Genomic DNA, 17,553 nt, shown 5'->3' with positions numbered 1-17,553 from the left:
AAAGGAAGGGAAAGCCGCCACGGGTGCCAAAGCCCCCACGGCGGGGATGAAAGCAGGCGCCCCTGCAGGCGACAGGGCAGCGCCACCCAGCAGCGAAGCGGCGGAGCCCATAGCACGACACGCTTGGACAAACTCCGCCATAGCGGGGCCAGAAACACCAGGTAGAACGGCCGCGTCGACCGAAGCGGGAGCCACGGAAACGCCACCCGGGTACAACGCCGACAAAAACGGCGCAAATGCCGCCGTCTTTGCCGACATTGCCGCTGCAAAGGCAGAGGGATCCGGAACCACAGCCGCAGCCCCAACGGACCCCCCGCTCCCCGGGCCCGCAGCAGGGATGGCCCTCGCGCCGCCGCCACGCCGACCCGGGCGGCCCTGACTGGGCCCAACGCCAGACGGCCTCCGTGCGCCCGCACTCCTGTGTGATGCACAAGCCGCCCCAACACTGCCGCGGCCCCCACTGCCCCCGCCCACCGGGAGAACCGGATGGCCACCGCTCCCAGACTGCTCCACTCCACCCTGGCCCCCCACAGTGACCGCAGCAGAATCCGGGGAACCCCCCCCACCGCTGGAGCGAGGAGAGCCCCCAGGAGGCACCATTGCCAAGCGCGTACGCGGGAACGTGCGCACCTGCGAACCAGCAGCCCTGAACAAAGCCCCCTCATCCAACGGGGATCCGTGAACGACTCTTAGCGGTGGAGGGCGCGGGGACCGCGCGCGTCCCCGAGCCACCGCAGCCGGAGAGGGATTACTGCCAGCGGGCACCCCCGCTGGCTCCCCCCTCCAAGTGCCCGATCGCGTACTCCACTGCCCGGCGCCTCGTCCAACACTACCAGCTGCTGCACCGGGAGAATCCCCCGGCGCCCGCGGCACAGCCAGTGCGGGAGCAAACGCATGCGCCGCCGCGCACCCGTGGACGGGCACCTGCAGCAGCGTCCGTAGACTGAGCTTCGGCCGTAAGCGCAGCGCTCCGGCCCGGGGCCCGAGAGGAAGAGGGGGCAGGAGGAGAATACCTTGCAGGGGCACCAGGGGAGCGGCGGGGATGGGACATGGCAGCCAGAACGCGCTTAACCAGGAGGTAATGGGCACAGAGAGGGGATGCAATGTGGCACAAATATAAAGTGCACCCAGGCCAGGCAGTGTGAGTAACACAGGAATAAGGGCTAGCAGCACAAAACACAGGAGCAAAAAAAAGGGGGGGTGAAGAGCACTCACCCCTACCACGAATACAGCAGAAGAGGCTGACCCAGCCCCTTTACCAGGCTTAAAAACCCTTTCCACCTACCCCCAACATTCATTCCTATTGGCTAACAATAAACTCCCATAATGCCTTACCGTCCTGCCCCCCAGACTAGCTGCGGTTTAACCCACTCCTCTCCTATTCTGTCAATTCGTTCTCCTTATAGTCTTAAGGTAGGGTCCACAGTCTGCTAAACATTATATCCTGCTACATCTCGCTCAAGACACTTCAGTATTCCACAGTCAAGTCTGGTTAACCATTTCTGTGCCACTCTGCATCTGCCTGCACCTCTGGCATTTATCCCTTCTCATAATTCACCTGCCAAACATTTAGGCAGGTGAATTGTAACATTATAACCAGCCAAACACTACTGGAGTAGTATCCCCAGAATGGACCCTTCTTGACAGGTCCAGTCCAGATCTCAGCCAGTCAGACTCAAGTCGCAGATACAGTTCCGGGTCTTCTGAGCAAGTTGCAGAACTTTGAGAGTATACAGATACTGCTGTTGCAGGCCTCTTTAGTAATGTCTTCTCGTGTGGATGTGCTGCAGCAGCAGATTATTCCAACCTCTCAAAGTGTCCTGGATGCAGTTAATCTTGCCATATTCAGCTCGGTGAGGACAATTTTGTTGGTACATCTTCTTGTAATTGTTCCAGGTCCTCTCAGTCCCACAATGGAGTGAATCCTGAGCGACTGAGTATATTGTTCTTGAAAATTGAACAGTTACAAAAATTTCTTACTGGTGTAACCCAATTGATACCAGACATTTTTTTAGAGTTTTTGGGACATCTTTAAAGCTTACTCTCAAGTTTTGGAGACCAAGGTGACTACAGACTCTTGTTCACTCACTACTGAAGTTTCCTCGTCAGATCGGAGTGAAGGGAGATTTTGGTGTTACCTGCAACCCAGGCTCTCTGAAGCTGAACGCCAGCGGTGTATGGAGAATGGTATCTGTCTCTATTGTGGGAGTGCTGAACACCTGATTAAAGACTGTTCATTATGAAAGTCCAGAAACTGTGATAAACTTAAGCATTCCAGGCTCCAAGCTGATAAATCACTCTATGTTCTTCCATAATCTACCTTACTCCCAATAAGGTTGCCCAAAAGAAAACTCATATTTACGATTGGAGTCCTGTGATAAGGGGCCCTTAAACTCAAATTTGGGAACCAGTAGGAGATGGTTAAGTCTCTCATCAATGGTGAGGAATTCACTGCCTGTGCCCCAGGAGGGGCTCGAGTGGCTTTGCCCCAGCAGGGGTTTTGAGTGGCTGTGCCCCAGCAGGGGTCTTGAGTGGCTGTGCCCCAGGAGGGGTCTTGAGTGGTTGTGCCCCAGGAGGGGTCTCGAGTGGCTGTGCCACAGGTGGGGTCATGTGTGCCAAAGCCCCAGAAGGGGACTTGTCTGCTCTGGCCTTTGGGCCTGAGGACCTGTCTGCCCTGGCCTCATGGCCTGAGGACATTGTTACCCCTACCATGGGGAAAGTAAGGACCGCCGTGTCCGTGGTCAGTCCAAATGTTGTCTTGTCTTTCAGGGTCTCCCAGTCATCCAGGTCTGCCTTGCCAGGGGTCCGAGAGGAGTCCGCCTTGCCAGAGGTCCGAGATGTGTCCGCCTTGCCAGAGGTCCAAGAGGAGTCCGCCTTTCAAGAGGTCCAAGAGATGTCCGCCTTGCCAGAGGCCCGAGAGGTATCCGCCTTGCCAGAGGTCCGAGAGGTGTTTGCCTTGCCTGAAGTTGTGCCAATGCCTGTCTTGTCTGGAGTCATGCTGATGTCTACCTTAGTCAATGGGTCTTCCCCAGGAGGGGAGGCCGATGTCCAGATTCCAGAAGGGGTAATTGATGAACTATCACCAAAAGGGTCATCAAACCCTGAAGCCCCATGAGGGGTTCCAGTTTCCGTGTCCAGTTCTGAAGCCCCTGGAGGGGCATCTGATCCTGCAGCTCTAGAAAGGGCATCTGATTCAAGTTCTAGTATTAAACATTGTGCCTCAGAGTTGATTTCCCGTTTGAACACAGCTTTCCCAGACGTTATCCAAAATTCCTCCAAATACTATCCTGTTGCATCTGTTAGTTCCAGTTCCAAGAAAGATCACCACTTTAACAAACCAGGGAATATTGTCTTCAAAGGAGATCTTGCTCAATTCCATATCCTGGCTCATCAGTATCACATCTACATCGAATTAGATTCATCAATCAGCATCACTCCTGCCAATGCTGTTAATTATTTCCTCAGATCCTTCAAAGGGGAAGCTTTGGACTGGCCAAGCTCTTCATCAAGTCCAAAGATCCATTACTCACTGATCTTCCTGCCTTCATTAAAGCAATACAACAAAGATTCACCCCAAAATCAGCCTGATCAAAATCATCTGAAGATTCAGATTCTGTCGTATCCATTTCCAGTCAAAGTCTGCCTGTTCCGGTCCGTAAAGTGAATCTAACTGTTCCTGTTATTGAGTCTTCATGTCTTGCTGATCCTAAGGAGAAATTTCCTGCCCTGCTGGTTCCAGGGAAGAACATTAAATTTCTTCAGTCCCAAGTAGGGGCTTCATGTCCTGTCAGTCCTAAGAAAGGTTTTCCTTCTGTCAAGCCTGAAAAAAAGTCCAATCTGTTGTTCCAGCTAAAGACTCTCAATCTGTTGATCCTGATCAAGACCCAGACCCTATCACCTTTAATGGGAAGTTGAAGCAATTTCGAGATCTGTTGCTTCAAGCTCAAGAAATGGTTCCATGCCTTTCCTCTGATGCTGAAAAAATTATATTTTTGTGCATGGCCTTCAAGGGGGAGGCTCTGGAATGGCTTAAACCACTCATCTCTTCTAATAATCCTGTTCAAGACTTGGAAGCCTTCAGTAATGCTGTTATTAAAATATTTATTGGGCCTGAAATAGATTTTTCTGAGTGCTCTGGGAGTCCTGCCTTGTCTGCCAGAGAACCACCTATTACTGAAGTCGGATCACCTTTGAGGAACCAGTGCACTAATATCGCTCCATCTCACAAAAACTACAGCCTTTCTAAATCTTCTCCAGAACAACAAACCAAGTACTTAACTACTGGCTGTATGTAATTTTTTATCTCCATACAATTGGGCTCCTGAAAATTCTTGTCATTGGAACCCATCATCTGCTCAGTCTGTCAAATTTTCATCTCCTGCTAAAAAAGCTGTGATTTTGCCTTGTGACATTGACTCCAATTTGGATTATGACTCAGCAGCCGAAGAAGCTCTGTTACTGGAGGCACCTGTAAGTTATGACAATGTCTTTTTGCTTCCAGTGGTAAAACCTAAATGGTCCCACTGGAAGCATCGTCAGAAATCTTGAATTTGTTTTTTCTGAGTTATTTATTTCAGAGACTTTTTTGTTCCCCTTAGCCCTGTTTGGGTGTCCGGAGTCCACACTGTAGGGGGGGTACTGTTATGATTTTGTTGGTGCATGTATTTCCTCTGTTTAGAATGCACCTGGGGTCAGCTGACATTAACAATCCATCAGTGTCTTTCCTGTGTTTTCTGTTCCTTAGGCTCTCTGTGTACATGCAGCTCTGCAGGTGCACAGGATTTGTAATTAGAGTTAACACCCCCAGCATGGCTTTTTGATTGGTTAGTGTGGCAGTTATAAACCAGCCAGCTTAGCTCTCCCATGCCGGTTATATTATTGTTATTTTCCTGCCAGAATGAGCTGAATTGCCTGGTATCTTTAGACCTAGCTCCTGTTCATGCCGAAAGCCTGGTCTGCCGGTTCCTGTCTTCCAGCAACTCCAGCAACTCTGTAACTTTATTACAGATTCCAGCAGTATAGAGAGGAAGGAATAATCAGTCAAGCCGTTATTATTTCAACTAATTAATTATTCTGTCACTTTAATATTCCATGAACATAATCTCCGGAGTTCTGTATAAGCTCAAATTGCAAGCCGTTTAATAGGAATATTTATCTAGACATTGTGAGTAGTTATAATTGCAGATCATGTTCTGCACCTCAGCAGTTCATAGAGAAAAGAATGCATAATTTATTTGTTACATCATTGTTACAGTGACCTGTTCTGTTACTCCCTGATAGTGAAGAATTCAGCAGAATACATTTTTTGCAACAGTGTATGGGGGAGACATATTATCTAAGTGAGTGGTTAGTTCAATTCACACAGGACGTTAAACTGTCCTATTCTACCACTCAGTGATAAATATACACTACAAAAACCCATTTTCATTTGTTAATCACTCCCTAATTATATAACGATATGGAATAAATATATGAGGAGTGTTTTTTTGTTTTTGTTGATCGGTGGATCACTATGCAATATATACAGTGGTGAAAATTTATATACCACATGTAGATACAATATTAATATTGATATTTGGATCGACTATTGAGTATTAATAGGAGCTATATCAGGCGCCCCAGCGCCAGATTTTATTATTTCATCTCTTACTATCTTCTAGTTTTTAATATTTCTCTTTTTAGATAGGTGGGGAGTTTATTTGAAATACTATAATAAAAGTTACATTTTAATTAATTAACAATAGCCAGTTTTTGACTGTGTGCACCACAATGCTACCTCTTTTCTTTTTCTTTTTTGACATTAACAATCCATCAGTGTCTTTCCTGTGTTTTCTGTTCCTTAGGCTCTTTGTGTACATGCAGCTCTGCAGGTGCACAGGATTTGTAATTAGATTTAACACTCCCAGCCTGTTTTTTTGATTGGTTAGTGTGGCTGTTATAAACCAGCCAGCTTAGCTCTCCCATGCCGGTTATAGTATTATTATTTTCCTGCCAGAATGAGCTGAATTGCCTGGTGTCTTTAGTCCTAGCTCCTGTTCATGCCGAAAGCCTGGTCTGCTGGTTCATATCATCCAGTAACTCCTGTCTTTGCCAGTTTGTGTTTCCAGGAATACCTTAGCTAAGTATTATGGACTTTCACTGTGCTTTGTGGATTCTCTAAGCATTCATTACTTGGGTTTACATAATACTATGGACTTCCTCTATGCTGCATGCATTTCTGATTTATTGTGCAAGTCCTGCAATCTGAGTTCTGTGGATTATAACTCTGGATTCTTGTTCAACTATTTAATTACTCTGCTGCAAATCTCATTTTGGACAACCATTTACTCTCTGCTCATGTTGTACCTTGGATTGTTACTGTGATTCCTCTGATATACATTATCATACCACTGCTTCAATAAAGTACTTAGTATTCCCTGACTTCTATGGACATTCATTACCTGCAACAGTGATTGTGATTATATTCTGGTCCTGTATTCAAGCCCTGGCTCATAGCCGTGTAACTATCCATCTGCTGTTTATTATTAGTGTTAAAGTATAGTGCTCCACATTATAGTCTTAAGGTAAAGTCCACAGTCGGCTAAACATTACATCCTGCTACACCTTGCTCAAGACACTTCAGTATTCCACAGTCAAGTCTGGTTAACCATTTCTATGCCACTTTGCATCTGCCTGCACCTCCAGCATTTATCCTCTTCTCATAATTCACCTGCCAAACATTTAGGCAGGTGAATTGTAAAGGAAGCCTTTCTTTCCCCCTAGTTTTCCCTTGAAAGTATGTCCTTCTAATAGATTTCCCATGGAAGCCTGTGCTTCCTGCTAGTTTTCCCATGGAAGCTTGTTCTTCTAATAGTTTTCCCATGGAAGCCTGTTCTTCCCCCTAATAGTTTTCCGATGGAAGCCTGTCCTTTCACCTAGTATTTCCATGGAAGCCTGTCCTTCCCTCTAGTTCTCCCATGGAAGCCTGTCCTTCTAATAGTTTTCTCATGGAAGCCTGTCCTTCACTGGGTGGAGATCATGTCAAACAAATCTTATTGACTTTTTTGACTGTGTGACTAAAGTGATGGATAAAGGTGGAGCCATGGATATAGCTTATCTAGACTTTAGTAAGGCTTCAGACACTGTTCCACATCGCAGACTGCTAAATAAACTTGTAAGCTTGGGATTGGATACTAGGATTGTTGAATGGATAAGATCTTGGTTGCAGGATAGAAAACAGAGAGTTGTGGTAAATGGAGTGCATTCACAGGAGGGAAATGTTGCCAGTGGAGTACCCAAGGGATCTGTACTTGGACCAGTGCTTTTTAATATCTTTTTTTTTGTGACATTGCAGATGGTATTAAAGGGAAAGTATGCCTTCTTGCAGATGACACAAATGTATACAACAGGGTAGACACACCAGGTGGGGTAAAACAAATGATTGAGGATCTAGGTAGACTAGAGGAATGGTCAAGAGTGTGGCAATTACAGTTTAATGCCCAAAAATGCAAAATCATGCACTTGGGTCTCGAAAATCCAAAGGCTAAATATAGTATTAATGACACTATGCTGGAAACTACTGAGGAGGAAAGGGATCTAGGAGTCACTATTTCAGGTGACTTAAAGGCAGGTAAGCAATGTAATAAAGCAATGAGGAAGGTTAGTCAGATTCTTGGCTGCTTTGGGGGAGGAATCAGCAGCAGAAAGAAAGAAGTAATAATCCCACTGTATAGGTCATTGGTACAGCCTCATCTAGAATACTGTGTTCAATTCTGGAGGCCATATCTTCATAAGGATATTAATACATCAGTGTCACAACTGAGGGCTGGTGCTGACAAGAGGAAGCCTCAGTTGTAGGGGATGAGCTGTATTTAAACTTGGAAGGTAATATGAGACTCTTAGACATGCAGATGGAGTTGCAGTACCAATGCCCAAAGACGTGACCACGACGACAGGAGTAAAAGTCAATGAGTTTTTTATTAAGCACAGTTCAGGTTATACAGCGGCAGTTACTGTGTTCAAGTATGGTATGAGTAACAGAAACAATATACTGTTCCTAGATGTGTAGCAGATGGAGGATGCCTCTGGGTGTGGTAAAATCAGGAACAGTCTTAGCAGACCAGGGGATGGAATGTCCTTAACCAACACCCGTCTACTGGGTGGTGGAATGAGAGTAGGAACTGACCAGCAGATGTCTCACTGGAAGCTGGTAGTATTGTTAAGCTTGAATGGACTGCCGGGTATGCCGGGTGGAACCGGACCAGATAGTGAACTGTGGAAATATGGAAGCACAAATTAAGCTAGAGAGCGATGACTATGGAGATTAATGGTTTGTTGAAGACTGATGGCGGAGCACCGATGATGCTTTGGTGATCGATGGCGGAGCATGCTTTGGTAATCGATGGCGGAGCACCGATGGAGATTAGAAACATGACACCGCTGGAAGCTGGATGCTGGAAGCCGGTGTTAGCAATAGGCCAGTAGCAGGATGCAATGGCATAGCACTGTGGAGTCAGGCTGCACCGCAAGGTGGAAAACTGGTGCGGATCTCTAGTGGAGTTGGAAGCAGGAGCTGGAATATCTGAAGCAAGATAAACAACCACAAGGAAGAGAGACTGGTAACACTGGGTTTGACAACCAAAGCACTGACCACTTCCTTGTTCAGGCACAGGATATTTATACCTGCAGAGAGGCAGGCATTGGATGAGCAATTATGCAGATTCCAACTGAGCAGCAGATAGGTGAAGCAAAGGCATGTGACTGAAACCAACATGCTGCGCCCATGTTAGCACTTGGAGGGAAAGTTAGCTTGTGAGACCATGTGGAGATTCAGCAGTAATGGCGGCAGAGGCCGCGGAGGGCAGGAGACGCCACACTGGTCACTTGCATACTGGAACCACAGGGATGACGGCGGAGGCCGCAGCAAGGCAGGGGACGTTACACTGAGTAATCTGTAAACTGGAAACACAGGAACGGCGGCGGAGGGCTGGAGACACCATTCTGAGATTTAACATTAGGCCGCTGTGACAGCACTGCAGAATGACAGGAGGGAGATGTAGAGTGTGGACATCAGCAACACAGCTGAGATCCGGCCCTGGAACGCTGAGCCAGCCTCAGGAGACATCTGAATGGTAAGTAATGGTGTCCAGTTACCCAGATCGTGACCATTAGAGACTGTACAGAGAAGGGCAACTAAAATGGTGCATGGCCTACATCACAATACATACCCAGAAAGACTAAGAAATCTCAACATGTATAGTTTGGAGCAGAGAAGGGAAAGGGGGGACATGATAGAAACTTTCATATATATATCAAGGGTTTTAACAAATTCCAGGAGGGAAACATTCTCCAAATGAAGAGAAGCAATAGGACACGAGGACATGCAGTGAGACTGGAGGGGGGGAGGTTCAGGGGAAATTTGAGGAAAAATTACTTCACAGAAAGGGTAGTGGACAAGTGGAATAGCCTCCCATCAGAGGTGGTAAGGGATAAGACAGTAGAGCAATTTAAACATGCATGGGATAGACATAAGGATATCTTTACAAAGAAATAAGGATCAAATAAGGATTGAGCTAAAAATAATGTTTAAAAAAAAGGGGGAGAGTAGATGGTCCAAGTGGTTCTTATCTGCCATCAAATTCTATGTTTCTATGTCCTTCCCCTTAGTTTTCCTATGGAAGCCTGTCCTTCCTGCTAGTTTTCCCAAGGAAGCCTGTCCTTCCCTTTAATTTTCCATGGAAGCCTGTCCTTCCCTCTAGTTTTCCCATGGGAGCATGTCCTTCCTGCTAGTTTTCCCATGGAAGCATGTTCTTCCTGCTAGTTTTCCCAAGGAGGCCTGTCCTTCCTTTTAGTTTTCCCAAGGAAGCCTGTCCTTACTGCTAGTTTTCCCATGGAAGCCTCTCCTTCCTGCTAGTTTTCCCATGGAAGCCTGTCCTTCCTGCTAGTTTTCCCAAGGCAGCCTGTCCTTCCTGCTAGTTTTCCCAAGGAAGCCTGTCCTTCCTGCTAGTTTTCCCAAGGTAGCCTGTCCTTCCTGTTAGTTTTCCCAAGGAAGCCTGTCATTACTGCTAGTTTTCCCATGGAAGCCTCTCCTTCCTGCTAGTTTTCCCATGGAAGCATGTTCTTCTAATAATTTTCCCATAGAAGCCTGTGTGGTACCCTGGAAAATTGGTGTGAATGCCCCTTTAAGAGCGCTGTCAATCTGCAGCAGGAGAAGGCACTGGCACAGCAGAAGTTAAGTTGAGCCCATAGTCCGGTAACGTGGTCTGTAGGAGGAGAGTTTATTGGACAGAGGCAGTTTGGTAGACCAGAGCCTTGTGGGAAGAAGGGGCAGTTGGGAATGTACAGACAGGAGGTGCTAGACTGGAGATGCCGGCTGAACGCGGAGCAGAGCGGGATCTGAGCACAAGGCCAGACTCAGGACACTGAGTGGTGAGAGCAGCACTGCAGAAGTGTAAGCTGCAAGGTGCAGCCGGGGAGTCAAGTGCGAGACAGTGGGTGCTGAGATGCCGCAGCCAGAAACCGGACACCGCCAGGCCTGGTGAGAGGCATGGACACCGCAGCCATCCTGTGTCAGCGAGGAACTACTTGAAGCAGGTCCAGCAAGTATATACCTCTGCTCCCAGGATCTGAGTACCTTGAGTGATTCACAGGCAAGAATGCCCTCCATCTTCCGCCATCATTATTCTTGACTGTCCACTGTTAAAAGGGCACATCCAGCAGTGCCATAGTTTACAAGTAAGAACTAGGTTTTCTGCAAGTACACAGCAAATTTTTGTTCTAAAATGATTGAGTTTATTGCAAGTACAGGTTAGACAAGTGTTTCTCAGACACTGTGCCGTGGCACACTAGTGTGCCCTGAGCAGGCTCCAGGTGTGCCGCCATAGAAGCACAGCCAGTCCCGTCAGTGTTTTGCCGCCACTAAGGCCCTGGAACGATCAATACTGGTGGGTTTAGTGGTTGCGGGGCCCGTTCTAATTTTGGGCTCGGGCAGTGTTGGGCTCTTCTAGCTTTCTCAGATGTGGCTCAGGTGTTACCTATGGAGAAGCTGCGACATGACATCCTAGGACACGCAGCTGCACCATGCATCACCATTATATTTGAATGTGCCTTGGCAATATTCAAATCTTGTATGAAAATCTCTGGGTTAGACATTTCTTTTGAAAGACTGAGTTCTAAGCAAGGTGGGCAGTTATTAATGGAAGGACTAAGTGATTTATGCAAATATAGGTAAAGTCCTGCAACAGGCAGAGAACTGTTTGTTCCATCCAAAGCCCCTGATTGAGTGAATTACCATTGTCAAGCGACACTATCCTTCCTTCGCTAGCTACACCTTCTTTGAATAAAAGAACTGAGTACCATTGACATTATCCCAATCCAGGATTCCCCCCATACATCTGTGTGCCCCTTAATCCATTGACACACTGTAACATAGTAACATAGTATCTAAGGTTGAAAAAAGACAATTGTCCATCGAGTTCAACCTATCTGTGGTCTCCTACGCACGATTATTTTGTATAAAATTTTGACTGAAGTTGATGACTGCCGTTACGTTTTACCCCTCTTTTTTATAATAACCATAGTGCGTGACTATGCCCCGTAACCCTGGATATCCTTATGCATTAGGAATTTATCTAACCCATTCTTAAAGGTGTTGACTGAGTCGGCCATTACAACTCCCTCAGGCAGGGAATTCCAAACACGTATCGTCCTTACCGTAAAAAAGCCTTTACGCCGTATTGTGCAGAATCTCCTCTCCTCTAACCTGTGCGAGTCTCCACGAGTTCTCTGTGTTGATCTAACCAAAAACAGGTCCTGCGCAAGATCTGTATATTGTCCCCTTAAATATTTGTAAATGTTGATCATGTCCCCTCTTAATCTCCTCTTTTCCAGTGTAAACATGTTTGTTCTTGCAAGCCTTTCCTCGTATTCCAGCGTCTCCATACCCTTAATTAGTTTGGTTGCCCGCCTCTGAACCTTTTCTAGCTCCAGGATATCCTTTTTGTAGTAAGGTGCCCAGAATTGTACACAGTATTCAAGGTGTGGCCTCACAAGTGATTTATATAACGGGAGTATAATACTCTCGTCCCTAGCATCAATTCCCCATTTTATGCATGCTAATATCTTATTAGCCTTCTTTGCTGCAGTCCTACTTTGGGTACTACTGCTTAGTTTGATATCTATGAGGACACCTAAGTCCTTTTCCAGTACATAATCCCCTAATTTTGCCCCATTTAGTAGTTAGGTGTTATTTTTGTTCTTGTTACCACATTGCATTACATTACACTTGTCTGTATTGAAGCGCAAAATGTGGCACGGCAGACTTCTGCCAGAGCTCCAATGATATTTGCCGGTGAAGATAACTGTACCCCGGCTAAAGAAAGCTAGGAAGTTATTGGTTATGATTACTGAGCATGTTTTCCATTATTCTTCACATCACCACATTATAGAATGGAATGCTAATGTCACAGGCCACCGGGTGGTGTAGTGGCGGTGTTTCGTACCTTAATTTCCCCTGATGATGTCGGTCCCAGTCTTCTTGGACTTTGCTTTCTTGTCACCTCTGGATACCCAGCAGAAGGAGCCCAAACAGACCCCAGACAAACAAGTCACCACACTTTTGGACAGTGACTGGTATTTTATTATCACCAATAAGGTGTCACTGCTATTGTGTTAAACGGTTTAGTAGGGTAGAATTGAAATTAAGCAATGTCACTATATATAGGAACAGATCAATATGCAGATCAGCAGTTCGAGATCATATGGTATCACAGGTAATATAGTCAAGCATTAAACATTTTAGTTACATATAACAAATTCACGGCTTTTAGGAGAACTCACAATTGCAAGTATTTCTTCAATATACTCGTAAATGAACTTCTCACAAATAATTTATCGTATACTATTACGTCACTATTAACCATAACCTTAAATGTCTACCAATTGACTGGCAGCAAGTAACCAGGAACGGTGTCCAAATTAGTGTCCCAAGTGTCCACACGGTGGCTGTAGAATTACTATTAACCGTAGTGTTCCTTACAGTATCTCAAGTGTCCACTAGAGGGTGTAGGAGTACAATCCGGCAGTGACTAGTAACTGAGTTTTGTATATTATCTCAGATATCTTATAGGAAGGCTTTCAGTATAAATCCTGAGGTAAATACGGACTAAAATAACTGGATGCAATTCTGTCAGATAGCCACTCACTATCTAGGGTAAGGGGGGATCAATACTGTTCGCACGGGCTGGTTCTGTCGGTACTAGTGCTAACTAATATCACCTTCTTTAAGGTAACTCCTAATAGGCAGTAACCTTTTTTTCTCATTCCTTGAACACAACACTGTCGCTGTCCCCGGGTGACCTTGCGTAGATTAAAAGCATCACATTCTCCCCCTGGGCTCTGCCTGTCGGACACGGCTGTGCTGCTGCGGTACTGGTTGGCTGACAGGTGTCATATATCTCAGGGCTCTTCCCCTCTCTGTCTGTAGTAACAAATGGGAATATTGCTGCATGAGGGAAGCACCTGGCTGAGTTGGCAAGGGTTGGCTGGCTGTCAAGTTGAGCTGCTGCTGAAATGGCCTCACTGACTGACACTACCTCCAACTGTCTGTCTGACCCTGGCAGCCTCAGGTGATGGGTGACAGGGGTCTTAGGCTGTGCTGACAGACTTATACAGGGCTGACTGGAGAATGACACAAAAAGGGGTTCTGACTGTCACTTGGATATGGCTGGCTGTGCTGAGGCACTGTCACTGGGGTATGGCTGGCTGTGCTGAGGCACTGTCACTGGGGTATGGCTGGCTGTGCTGAGGCACTGTCACTGAGGTATGGCTGGCTGTGCTGAGGCACTGTCACTGAGGTATGGCTGGCTGTGCTGAGGCACTGTCACTGGGGTATGGCTGTCTGTGCTGAGGCACTGTTACAGACACAATGTGAAGGGGCAAGGTTACTCGCTGCTCCCCACAGCTGCACTCCATCCTCTCACTGTCAGGCAGCCTCTTCAGTGCTTCCCAGCTGTGATGACAGAGACTCCATGCTGCTTCACTTGCGGCTCGCACGCTGATATGATTCCTGTCAGCACTTCTCTCTCAGCAGCTGTGACGCTTCCTTCCCTAGCGTCTCACTCAGTTGTCGGGCGCAAACGGCTCCACTTGCGACCGCTCTCCTTTCGCCGCTGGTCACCCCTTTTAGGGCTCTCTGGACGACAACTCTCCACACTGCAGCCTCACACACTCTCCTCAGAGCAGTAACCCTGCCTCCTCAGCTTCCCGCTCTGTAAAGGTCATGGGGTCAGCCAATCGCAGGGTACTTTTCTCCCAGCTCTCTGGCTGTGACAGTTGGGCTCCTCTGGTTCTAGACTTGACTCCCCTGGGTCCTAGTGCCCCCCATGTCAGCTCCTGCTGACACCACTAAAAGTTAGGGGATAGTTAACCTATGCAGTGCTGCGTTGCTAGGCATGGGCCTGTACTGTAGTGGGAACACCACAGGATAGTGCCACATATTCCTCCACTTGAAGGTTGCGTGTCCTCACGCAAAAGCAACATTTATGTACAATGTCCTGACAGTCTTTCTCATAGCAACATACACAACATCTATTTTTAAAATTGGATTTCCAAACACTTTGTTAAGTAATCCTTCATGCATTACTTAAGAGTTCAATTGGCATGAATACAAAGTACATCAAGAATGCAATTTTTACAATCACAGGTAAGTATGTATACAGTGAACACATACACATTTATTCCCTATACCTTAGGGGCAAGACACCTTGGGTGCTTCTTTCTGACCTTCTGACTGCAGGGTCAGGTACATCACTGAAAGATTGCTCAACAGCATGACTGGGACCACTTGGATTATCAACAGGCATGGGTACTGGCTGTTCTAGGGTGATGACCCCTGACGGGCCTGAAGGAACTGAGCCACACATGAAGAGAAGTAGCTCTATGGGGTCATGTAGTGGGGCACCCATTGAAGGTCCGCATTCCTCTGCCACAGGTACATCCTCTCGCTTGGATTCACACACCTTGGTGCTACATCTTTTAATCTGATCACGAGGTACTGTGCTGATGGGACCTTCTTTTCCTTTTTGAATTCTGTCAGATAGCCACTCACTATCTAGGGTAAGGGGGGATCAATACTGTTCGCACGGGCTGGTTCTGTCGGTACTAGTGCTAACTAATATCACCTTCTTTAAGGTAACTCCTAATAGGCAGTAACCTTTTTTTCTCATTCCTTGAACACAACACTGTCGCTGTCCCCGGGTGACCTTGCGTAGATTAAAAGCATCAAATTCTCCCCCTGGGCTCTGCCTGTCGGACACGGCTGTGCTGCTGCGGTACTGGTTGGCTGACAGGTGTCATATATCTCAGGGCTCTTCCCCTCTCTGTCTGTAGTAACAAATGGGAATATTGCTGCATGAGGGAAGCACCTGGCTGAGTTGGCAAGGGTTGGCTGGCTGTCAAGTTGAGCTGCTGCTGAAATGGCCTCACTGACTGACAACACCTCTTACTGTCTGTCTGACCCTGGCAGCCTCAGGTGATGGGTGACAGGGGTCTTAGGCTGTGCTGACAGACTTATACAGGGCTGACTGGAGAATGACACAAAAAGGGGTTCTGACTGTCACTTGGATATGGCTGGCTGTGCTGAGGCACTGTCACTGGGGTATGGCTGGCTGTGCTGAGGCACTGTCACAGACACAATGTGAAGGGGCAAGGTTACTCAGTGTTCCCCGCAGCTGCACTCCATCCTCTCACTGTCAGGCAGCCTCTTCAGTGCTTCCCAGCTGTGATGACAGAGACTCCATGCTGCTTCACTTGCGGCTCGCACGCTGATATGATTCCTGTCAGCACTTCTCTCTCAGCAGCTGTGACGCTTCCTTCCCTAGCGTCTCACTCAGTTGTCGGGCGCAAACGGCTCCACTTGCGACCGCTCTCCTTTCGCCGCTGGTCACCCCTTTTAGGGCTCTCTGGACGACAACTCTCCACACTGCAGCCTCACACCCTCTCCTCAGAGCAGTAACCCTGCCTCCTCAGCTTCCCGCTCTGTAAAGGTCATGGGGTCAGCCAATCGCCGGGTACTTTTCTCCCAGCTCTCTGGCTGTGACAGTTGGGCTCCTCTGGTTCTAGACTTGACTCCCCTGGGTCCTAGTGCCCCCCATGTCAGCTCCTGCTGACACCACTAAAAGTTAGGGGATAGTTAACCTATGCAGTACTGCGTTGCTAGGCATGGGCCTGTACTGTAGTGGGAACACCACAGGATAGTGCCACACTAATGTATGTTAATTTTTATTGATTTCAATTATTTTACGTTGATTTGTGATTCCAATGATATTTTTATTCACCCGTGATTCCAACCAATTGTCTTTTGCATACTGAATGATCCTTTGTGGTGTGAACTGTAGCAAATTGTCATCTCTTGTTCTTCTTGATGCCCAATTGTTTTGTGATTCTTTGAATTCAATAGTCAATTAATCAACCAATAATCTTCAATCCAGAGTTCATTGCAGCTGAATAAAAAGACCTATTGTTGGAATTCCTGACTCATTTGTGATTCGTATTAATCTATCCGGGCTCTCTGAGCACAATACTATGAGACAAGGTACGGGGAACAACATTTCATGGGAAACGTCCATCACACAGCCACCCAATCAATACCTCTGAGACCTATCTCAACCACTTAGACATACCCTGCCAACCCCAGGGGTGTTACACCTGTCCATCCATCTAGTTCTCCCATGGAAGAATGTCCTACTAATAGTTTTCCATGGAAGCCTGTCCTTCCACCTAGTCTCCTGCGATGGCCACTATTTCATGCAGGAATGTAAGGGAGGAACCACGATAAGCAGCCTCTCCCATTCTAAGCGCCGTACTTGATGCAGTTACTGTGACCGCAGCACTTGTAACCAGGAAGGAGCGTGCAGAAATCCATGGTAAAAGACTGCAATTTTAATTGCACACTGGTATAACCGGCTCACCAGGTACCCTGGGTGTTGGGCTGTCACAGCCATGGGATGTTCCACGGGTGTGCATGTGGCGAGTAGGCGAAAAGGGATGCATTCAATAGGCTGTCGGGATACCTGCGTTCAGGGGATCGATGACAGAATCCCGACATCCAGCATTTTCCCGGCACACAGAATCCCTACACCCTCCAGGTATTCCCACCCAGTTGGTGGGTCCCTGCCACCAACCGAGTGGTAATAGAACCTGTGGCTGGAGCAGTGAGCCCACGAGGGTACTCGCTGCCTCGTTGCTGGGATTCCAGCAGATGGGACGCCGCTGTCGGTATAGTGACAGCCAAAATCCCATCTTCCGGGATATCAAATGTACCCCGGGGAGAACCGCCTTTGGAACTCAATGTGCATGCGTGTATCACCAGGGAGTGTATCGCCATACCAACAGGTGTGCACCACACTCAGCTACACAGTATAATATAGGCAGGGAAACAGAGTAAGTATATCAATGTGCATGTGTGTATCACCAGGGAGTGTATCACCACAGCACTAGGTGTGCAACACACTCAGCTACACAGTATAATACAGGCAGGGAAACAGAGTAAGTATATCAATGTGCATGTGTGTATCA

The sequence above is a fragment of the Pseudophryne corroboree genome, chromosome 2 (genome assembly GCF_028390025.1).
Source record: "Pseudophryne corroboree isolate aPseCor3 chromosome 2, aPseCor3.hap2, whole genome shotgun sequence".
Classification (NCBI taxonomy): Eukaryota; Metazoa; Chordata; class Amphibia; order Anura; family Myobatrachidae; genus Pseudophryne; species Pseudophryne corroboree.
Note: the sequence above shows the minus strand (reverse complement) of the source record.